The 9614-nt window shown below is 36.4% G+C and overlaps 1 non-coding gene across 1 annotated transcript; it reads right to left on the minus strand.

Annotated features, from left to right (window-relative positions):
* Nucleotides 1-1630: 1630 nt before the first annotated feature.
* On the minus strand, nt 1631-1736 carry LOC128292009 (small nucleolar RNA R71). Its single transcript, XR_008281993.1, has one exon. It is a non-coding gene; the product is annotated as a small nucleolar RNA R71 (small nucleolar RNA).
* Nucleotides 1737-9614: the final 7878 nt, after the last annotated feature.

Below are 9614 nucleotides of genomic sequence, written 5' to 3' on the forward strand. Positions count from 1 at the left end.
AAGGGAGGCAGGGAGTTGCTCAAGGGAAGCCGATTGATCCATCTCAGAAGTCGGATTCACCATCAAGACTGAAGATTTCCCCTCAATTTCCCTTCAGGAGTTTTGGGTTTTCTTTATGTTTTGTATTCATTATTCTTCTGAGATGTTTTCCTTTTTAGTTATAAACTAAATCCCCTAAATACCTAAGGGGAATGAAACCTAAGACGAATCTTGTTATTATTTTCTGAATTGTATGATAAATATTTAACTTGTTCTTAATTATGTGTTTTTAATTCTTCTTTTGATATCCCAGGATACTGATTCAAGATAAGCTCTTATTCAGAGGAGGAATAGACCCTGTCTAAGAGTACATTTGTCATAATTAAGCGAAGTTGATTGCGCGCCTAGAGATAGAGTGACAAGATTTTGCCGGATTAGGGTGAAACCTAATAAGGGGATCCATAGATCGAGTTAATGCAACCCTAGGGTGTTAATTAGAGAAAATTCTCAATTATTCAATCTAGGGATTAGACGTCATTAGTCTTGAATAGGGATAATAACATAACTTAGAGATCTCTACGGAACAAGTTAAATGAATAAATCGTCCGATTCGGAGTCAGAATAACAAGTGAAGTCTAGGTGGATTCTTCCTTAGGTATTGTCTTAATTCAATAGTTTTTCCAAAAGTAATTCCCCAATTCTATTTTCTGTGAATTCTGAGTTTAGATAATTAGTTAGTTAAAACAAAACCCCCTTATTCTTAGGCTAGATAATAAAAAGACAGTCATTACTAGTACTTTTAGTTCCTTTGGGTTCGACAATCCGGTCTTGGTAAAACTATACTATTTTTCGATAGGTACACTTGCCTACATCGTGATAATAGTTAGTTTCAAGAACGATTCTTTATAAATATTTAAAACCTATCATCACGAAAATCACGATCAAGTTTTTGGCGCCGTTGTCGGGGAACTAAGATATCAGGAACTCTCAATTTTTATTACTTTAGCAATTTAGTTTTCTTGCAAGTTAATTTTATTTTAATTTTATTATTATTTATTAATTTACTTTTTCTTTCTCTTAGCAGGTTTTTTTTTATAGTTTATGACTAGAAGAAACCCTTCAGGACCACTACTTTTTGACGAAGAAATCGATCGCACAGTTCACAGAAACCAAAGAGAAATAAGGCAAAGTTTAAGATACATAGAGAACGAGCAAGAGAACGATACTTCAACCACAACAGAGGAGATGACTGAAAACCAAGAAAATCCACTACCTCCTGCGATTGCTGTTAATCAGAATCCTGTTCCACGTACTATGTATGATTATGTTAAACTTACTTTAATAGGAAGTGAGTCAAGTATAGTTAGGCCTGCTATTGCTGCAAATAATTTTGAACTAAAACCTAACACTATTCAAATGATACAGCAATTTGTTCAGTTTGATGGTTTGCAGACAAATTTCCTAGAATTCTACTTTACATTTAAAATTAAAGGCGTTTCTAACGATCCCATTCGTATTCAGTTATTCCTTTTTTCATTGAGGAACAAAGTTAAACAGTGGTTGAACTCGTTACCACGAGGGTCAATTACTACTTGGGAACAAATGACCAAAAAATTTCTATTAAAATATTTCCCACCCGCTAAAACAACGAAATTACGTAATGATATCTCTTCGTTTGTGCAGATGGACTTAGAAACTCTTTACGATGCATGAGAGAGATACATGGACCTACTGCAAAGGTGTCCTCACCATGGATTACCTCTATGGTTGCAAGTTCAAACATTCTATAATGGTGTGAACCCCTCGACAAGGCAAATGATTGATGCAGTAGCTGGGGGAACCATCAACAACAAAACACCTGAAGAGGCTTACGAATTTATTGAAGAGATGTCACTGAATAACTATTAGTGGCAAGTCATGAGGACTAAGCCAACTAAAACAGCAGGCGTTTATAACGTCGATTCGGTGACTATGCTGTCAAACCAGGTAGAACTTCTAAATAAAAAGATTGATGGTTTACTTGGTTCTACTCAGGTACATCTAGTAATGAGGTGCAAGACAAATGAAGGAGGAGCATGCACAGAGTATCAACCCTTCAACCCTAGTATCGAGGAGGAACAAGTCCAATATATGGGTAACAATAACTCTAGATCCGAAAATAGCCCATATAGTGACACTTATAATGCAGGTTGTAGAAACCATCCCAATTTCTCGTGGGGTGGTCAAGGAAATCAAAGACTACAACATCCTCCGGGTTTTCAACAACCACCCTATCAACAGGACAAGAAACCGAACCTTGAAGAGATACTGTCTAAATTTATCTCAGTGTCAAAAACCCATTTCCAGAACACTGAGACAGCACTTAAAAATCAACAAGCATCGATCCAAGGGCTCGAAACTCAGATAGGCTAACTGTCCAAACTAATCTTCGAATGACCACAAGGTAGCTTGCCAAGTAATACTGAACCCAACCCAAGGGAACATCTCAACGCGATTAATGTTCAAGATGAAGAAGGATTCGTTGAGTCTGAGCCACAACTGAGGCAAGAAACTATGGTGAACAGAGATTAATGTGAGGTAGGTCATAATAAAAACAAATCAGTGAATGTCGAATATAAACCTTGTGTACCATACCCCGACGCAACAAGGAAAGACCGCTCAGATGAACAATTTGGTAAATTCCTTAAACTCTTAAAAAAATTACACATTAACTTACTGTTTATTAAAGCTCTATCGCAGATGCCAAACGCAATAAAATTTTTAAAGGAGCTTTTAGCAAATAAATGAAAGTTGGACGAGGAGTCGCATGTGGAGCTAAACACAGTTTACTCAGATATTCTACAGAATAAACTACCCAACAAACTAAAAGATCCAAGGAGTTTTACGATTCCTTGCTTAATTGGTAGTTTAGATGTTAATAATGCATTAGCAGATCTAGGGGCTAGTATTAACGTCACGCCCTACAAAATGTTCAAACAATTAGGTCTTGGGAAACCCAAACAAACTAGGATGAGCATTCAATTAGCAGATAAAACTATAAGATTTCCTAGGGGTATTATTGAAGATATGCTAGTTAAAATATATAAATTTATATTTCTCGTTGACTTCATTGTTCTCGACATCGAAGAGGATAGCAACACTCCTTTGATTTTAGGAAGACCCTTTTCAGTAGCTGCTAAAACGAATATTGATGTTGGCACAGGTGAGCTCACACTCCGTGTGTGAGACGAAACAATCACCATTCAAGCTCGCAATTTTGGCAACACATCGAAAATTGAAGGTGATTGTCTAAACCATTCTACTAAAACTGACAATATGGTGCAACCTACTTTGTAAGAAATGGGTTTAAAGGAAGTACAATAGCCATTCTCAAGCAGTAACAGAGGACCTATTCATGAAAATCGAAGGCTATAAATCGAGGAGATAGATGAATGGCGGATGCATAAACCGAGAACACACGATAAACCAAAACTACGTCAGAACGAGCTCAATACCTTCCCAAATCAACTTAAGGTTGGAGATAAAGTATTATTAGATGCCACAGATCCTCACATTGTCACTACCAAACTAAATGAAGAAATCCCTCTTACGGTATTTAGCATTTTTCCATTCGGTACAGTCGAGGTAAGTCATCCCAAGTTCGGCATTTTTAAGGTAAACAACACTCGTTTAAAACCTTATTTTGATGAGAATGATAGTAGGAATGAGAGGTATAAACTCCTCGAACCACCATGACCATTCAATAGAGAGGTAAGTCGAGCTTAGACTATAAATAAGCGCTTCTCAGGAGGCAACCCGAGCACTAACTATATTAACTTCTTTCAATTTTAGTGTTTAACACCTAACTTATTAACGGAACTCTTAAATATAGGTTTACCACACAGACACGACCAAGCACATGGGCGTACTTATGACCGTGTGGAAACAGGGCAAAGGTTTCCCCAACATGGGCTACAACAAATCACCACATTCATGCCACATGGCCGTGGCCGAACCTGCCAAAACAATATGGGCGTGCGACACGTTTGTGTCTAGCACCCATGGACAACACTGTCAAAATAACACGGGCGTGCGCAGAGCTACACGACCGTGGGAGAAGCGAACCACATCACACACGGTCATGTAACATGATCATGTAGCCACACGGCCTAGACACATGGGCGTGCCCGAAGGCCGTGTGACGACATCTTACTTCGCGACAAATACGGGCAGGACACGATCCACACAGGCGTGTGAACCGGCCGTGCCACTTGAAAAATTAGATTATCTACCTTATTTTATTTTTCTTTTATTAAATTTTGAAGATTCTTTTGTTTTTAAACATGGCTTATCTTTATGATCACTATCAAATTAGTCCCCCAATTCTCCCTTTGTCCTTTAGAATCATGTTTGTCCTCCAGCTTTATTTCCAACAACTCGCTCTCACTAATCTAAGAATTTCATCCATTTTTAACTCAGGAAGTTTCACTTTTCTCCCTATATTATGAACTTACGCTTACATTTGTCAAAATATCTATCTTTGTACATTGAGGACAATGTATATCTTAAGTGTGGGGGGATATTTATTTCATTATCAGAAAAATGCCTGAATGACTGCCTTGTTCTCTTGAGAAGCTCTTATATCATATTTAGGATAAATTTTGATTGATTTATGATTTTATTGATATATCTTGAATTAAAACATAGGAATTTATGCATTGATTGTTTAAACTTTAAGATATTAGAGAATCAAGCATGATGAGTTAATTTTTAAGAATTTAAAATTTTAGGTTATTTCCCCAAAGCTTAGGTATTACTTTGAGTTGGAATTCACAAGTTTTAAACATCAAAAAGCCATAATTTTTGTGAGATTTTTTTAGCCTTTTGAGCATCTATTAATTCTTTCATGCTCACTTTTATTATTGCTTTGAGTGCGTTAGTATTAAACTATTATTCTAGAACTTGCTTAATTATGCATGTTAAGACCACACCATTTGATTTGATATGTCAAAATGAGAAAGGCACTTAGGATTAACCCACTCATGTCATGAAAAGCCTACTTCCACGATTAACCCTTAGTAGACCTCGTTGAGCTAACAAGTCATTTCTTGTATTACCCTTAATATTAACCATTAACTTATTATTGTTGAAATCCCCTCAATTATTTTGATTCTTATTTTTGTTGAGATTTGATTTGAATAAATTACTTAGCTATGTCTTGTTCTTAATAGTTAGTTATTTAACTTGTTCTTAAAAAAAGGAAAAAATATATATGTAAACATATTAGTAGTAGTGATCTTTTGAGCCAAAGAAGTTAAATTCCATATTCTGAGAAAAGCTCTGTTGTATGCAATTGATGACTAGCTATTTTTCTAGTTAAACAATTTTTCAATTCAATATCGATTCTAACCTTTTCTTTCAGCTTGAGACCACACCCCCTAACCAAGCCTCGTTACAACCCTCTAAAGACCTTTTGATTGATGTATCATCTCAATTTATAGTGGTGGAGATTTGATTTTCATGCAAGCTTATGGTAATAAATTTTCATTATTGACTATTGAGTGCTTCATTCATTGTCCTTAAACACCTCGAGTGATTTGAGTGAATCTTTAGTGAAGATGTGAAACTCTGTAATATTCTGAATCAAAGGTAATTAATTAGATGATGGGAGACACCTATATTTTCAGGATAAAATGCTTAACTTGGAATGTTTGAAACTTTGATGTTCTTTTAGTTGAATTCTCAACGTATGATTACTAATGGATTATTTTGAGATATTATCGATAGAATTTATAAGTTGAGAAGGATTTATTTTGATTATGAGTTGAGGATTTTGCTTGAGGACAAGCAAATGCTTAAGTGCGGGGGTATTTGTTAAACCGTAATTTATACATATTTTTACCCCATGCTTAACACATTTTATGGATGATTTTTCCTTGAAATTGGTGAATTCGATGCTCTTAATGCCTTAATTTCATGTTTTATACTTAGGCGAGCATAGAAGAGCAAAAGGAACGAGAAACGGGCCAAAAAGGGAAAAAATGGGCTAACGTATGAAATCAACATGGCATGGACCTCCTCACACGGGCAAACCACACGCTCGTGTTAATTTGGCAGAATCGAAGCACGACTTACATGGGTGGACCACACGCTCGTGCCTCTTTAACAGGCTCAACCACAGCCTAAAGTAATCGCACACGGGAATGCCACACGGGCGTGTCCCTGCCGAGCTCAAGTTTAGTCCAATTTGGAAAAGGCCAATTTTGAGGGTTCTTAGGCATTCCAAAGCCTATAAATACACTCTAGAGGAGGAAGAAAATGGGACGTGGAGAAAGGGAGGCAGGGAACTGCTCAAGGGAAGCTGATTGATCCATCTCAGAAGTCGGATTCACCATCAAGACTGAAGATCTCCCCTCAATTTCCCTTCAGGAGTTTTAGGTTTTCTTTATGTTTTGTATTCATTATTCTTCTGAGATGTTTTCCTTTTTAGTTATGAACTAAATCTTCTAAATACCTAAGGGGAATGAAACCTAAGACGAATCTTGTTATTATTTTCTGAATTGTATGATAAATATTTAACTTGTTCTTAATTATATGTTCTTAATTCTTGTTTTTATATCCCAGGATACTGATTCAAGATAAGCTCTTATTTAGAGGAGGAATAGACCCTTTCTAAGAGTATATTTGTCATAATTAAGCGGAGCTGATTGCGCGCCTAGAGATAGGGTGACAAGATTTTTCTGGATTAAGGTGAAACCTAATAAAGGGATCCATAGATCGAGTTAATACAACCCTAGGGTGTTAATTAGAGAAAAGTTTCAATTATTCAATCTAGGGATTAGACGTTATTAGTCTTGAATAGGGATAATAACATAACTTAGGGATCTCTACGGAACAAGTTAAATAAATAAATCATCCGATTTGGAGTCAGAATAACAAGTGAAGTCTAGGTGGATTTTTCCTTAGGTATTGTCTTAATTCAATCGTTTTTCCAAAAGTAATTCTCCAATTCTATTTTCTGTGAATTCTGAGTTTAGATAATTAGTTAGTTAAAACAAAACCCCCTTATTCTTAGGCTAGATAATAAAAAGATAGTCATTACTAGTACTTTTAGTTCCTTTGGGTTCGATAATCCGGTCTTGCTAAAACTATACTACTGTTCGATAGGTACACTTGCCTACATCGTGATAATAGATAGTTTCAAGAACGATTCTTTATAAATATTTAAAACCTGTCATCACGAAAATCGCGATCAGTTGACTTTATGACCTTTTGTATTCCTACATAAAAGGTAATTGTTTTTATGAGATTTGGGCAAATCATGATGGATTGAAGTTTTCTTTAGTGGAGCTAGATTTGTTCTTTAAACATGGAAGGCTTGTTCAACCTTAATAGAGATTTTATTGTTGAGAAAGTTATGAGAGGAATGCCTAGAGCAGGGCATGATCAGTGCCCATTATGTCTGGCACTGCTCAAGGTATTGCTCAACCTTATAACTTGCCTTATATAAAGTTGGCATTTTTTAGTTAACAAATCTTTGGATTGTGATCTTTGCTCATTATGTGGATGTGTATAAGCCTATGGGTAATATTCAAGCCTACTATATGAACATATCTTGAAATTTGGTGTAACACTCGGTTACCTTAATTGACCAAAAAATTAGAAAAGTTAGGATTAAATTAAAAGGACTAGTAAATTGTTGGACTCCATTGGGAAATCTGGGAATTTAGTGGCTATATTTTGAATAGTTGGATCTCAACCCCAGTTAAGTCAGATTGGAACCGATAAGTTCCAAAGTGGGAGACAAAATGATTAAAAATTGATGGTGGAGATAGCTAGTGAAGGCCGTGCCTAAGGAGTATATATATAAGGCTTGAGGGTAGTAAAATTTTTTGAATTTTGTTGATAAATTTTCTCCTCTCCATAGTATCATCTTCTTTAGTCGTCCTGAAAAAGACGAGGGATGCGGGTGAAAGAAGCTCTGCATACAATAACATAGGTGTAAGTTTAAGGCTGATAATGGAAATATGGAGGAACTGGTAAGTCTCCCTATCTCCCTCTGAGTTTGGGTACTAAAGAAAGAAGTATATTGAGACCCTCAAAGCTTTTTTATAATTTAAGGTTCTGGGTTACTAAGAGTTTACCACCATTGGTTTAATCAAAATATGGTTATCATGCTTAGCCGCTAGGACAAAGGAGGCTTTGGCGTTTGGACTAACTAAGCTGTCAAGGATAAGAAAACCAAGTGAGTATATGCAGTCTGCCTTCTAGTTGCTAATGTTGTAGTGTGAAAATTGTCAAGCTAATTTCTTATTGTATTAGTAAATGATTGTTAAATAGATATCTGACGTAATGAATTGCATAATGATGTGTTGTATTGTATGTATGTTATGAAAGGAAAACTACCAAGGGGTTAGACGGAGTTAGGAATGGGAAAAAGGGAAATTCTATTAGATACCGTCATAAGGTGTTGCTGTGTGAACCTGTGATGTGTGAAGCTCTGAGCCTTGCAGAGGGGACACTACGGTGTTCGAGTATCAAGGCCTAGGAATGGTGAATTGGAGGAATGAGAGGATTGCGACTGGATAAGTGAGAAAAAAATCATGGCGGGGCAATGAGTCCGATCGGAGGCTATACACCTAAAATGAGTAAGACCATAGCTGAAAGATGTTATAATATCATAATAAAAATGAGTAAGATCATAGTTGGAAGATGATATGGCTTCATATGAAAGCATATTTAAATAGTAAATAGGAATAAGACCTTAGTTGAAAGATGTTATGGCATCCGTTGTTGGTCCGCTGGGAATGTAAATATGGGGTTACATTGTGTAAGACCGTAGTTGAAAGATGTTATGGCATCATGATAGAAATTAGTAAGACCATAGCTGGAAAATGCTATGACATCATAGATGGTCCACCAAAATAATAAACACGGGATAGTCTGCCGGGACAGTAAACATAGGATAGCCCGCTGGGACAATAAACATAAGGTAGTTCACCAGGTTGGTAAACACAGGAAATCTACTAGAAAGCTAGACTTGGAGATCATACTCAAAAAATCTATAGTTTATGAAGGACTTCAAGGGTGAAAATAGAGTTCCTGGTGTTAATGGAATGACAAGTTACAAGAAGAAATTAATTGGTGCGCCTAAGGAACATAGGCCATCAGATTAATGAGGGGTGCCAAGGTTATGTCTCAATCTTAGATAGAGTGAAAAGGGAAAGGAAACTCCTCTGGTAATGAGGTAAACATGGTATACACAAATACTAGTCTACCAAGAAAGTTGTGGATTCCACACGATTTAAACAATAGCGAATTGATCCACAGTGGGACACAGTTATATTTTGTAAGTTGATAAAAAATCAGTCAAAGAATTTAATAGGCTGATCAATGTTTTCAAGAGAGGGAACATATGGCCAGCCAAGTCCACCAATGGATAGTAGAAAGTGAAGGTCCGACATAACTATGGAGAATGGCAGAGATCTTGTTGAGCTTCCAAAGGTAGGAACTGCATGTCCTAAAAAGTTTCCCTTAGAAATAGATCAACGGAGCAAGGGTTTTGGTGCTGTTAGTGAGCCCTAGTACTTCAAGGCAGTGAAGACATTGAAATTTGAAAAAGACGCAAATGTAAAAATCACTGGGGCAGTCGCCAA

The sequence above is a fragment of the Gossypium arboreum genome, chromosome 4 (genome assembly GCF_025698485.1).
Source record: "Gossypium arboreum isolate Shixiya-1 chromosome 4, ASM2569848v2, whole genome shotgun sequence".
Classification (NCBI taxonomy): Eukaryota; Viridiplantae; Streptophyta; class Magnoliopsida; order Malvales; family Malvaceae; genus Gossypium; species Gossypium arboreum.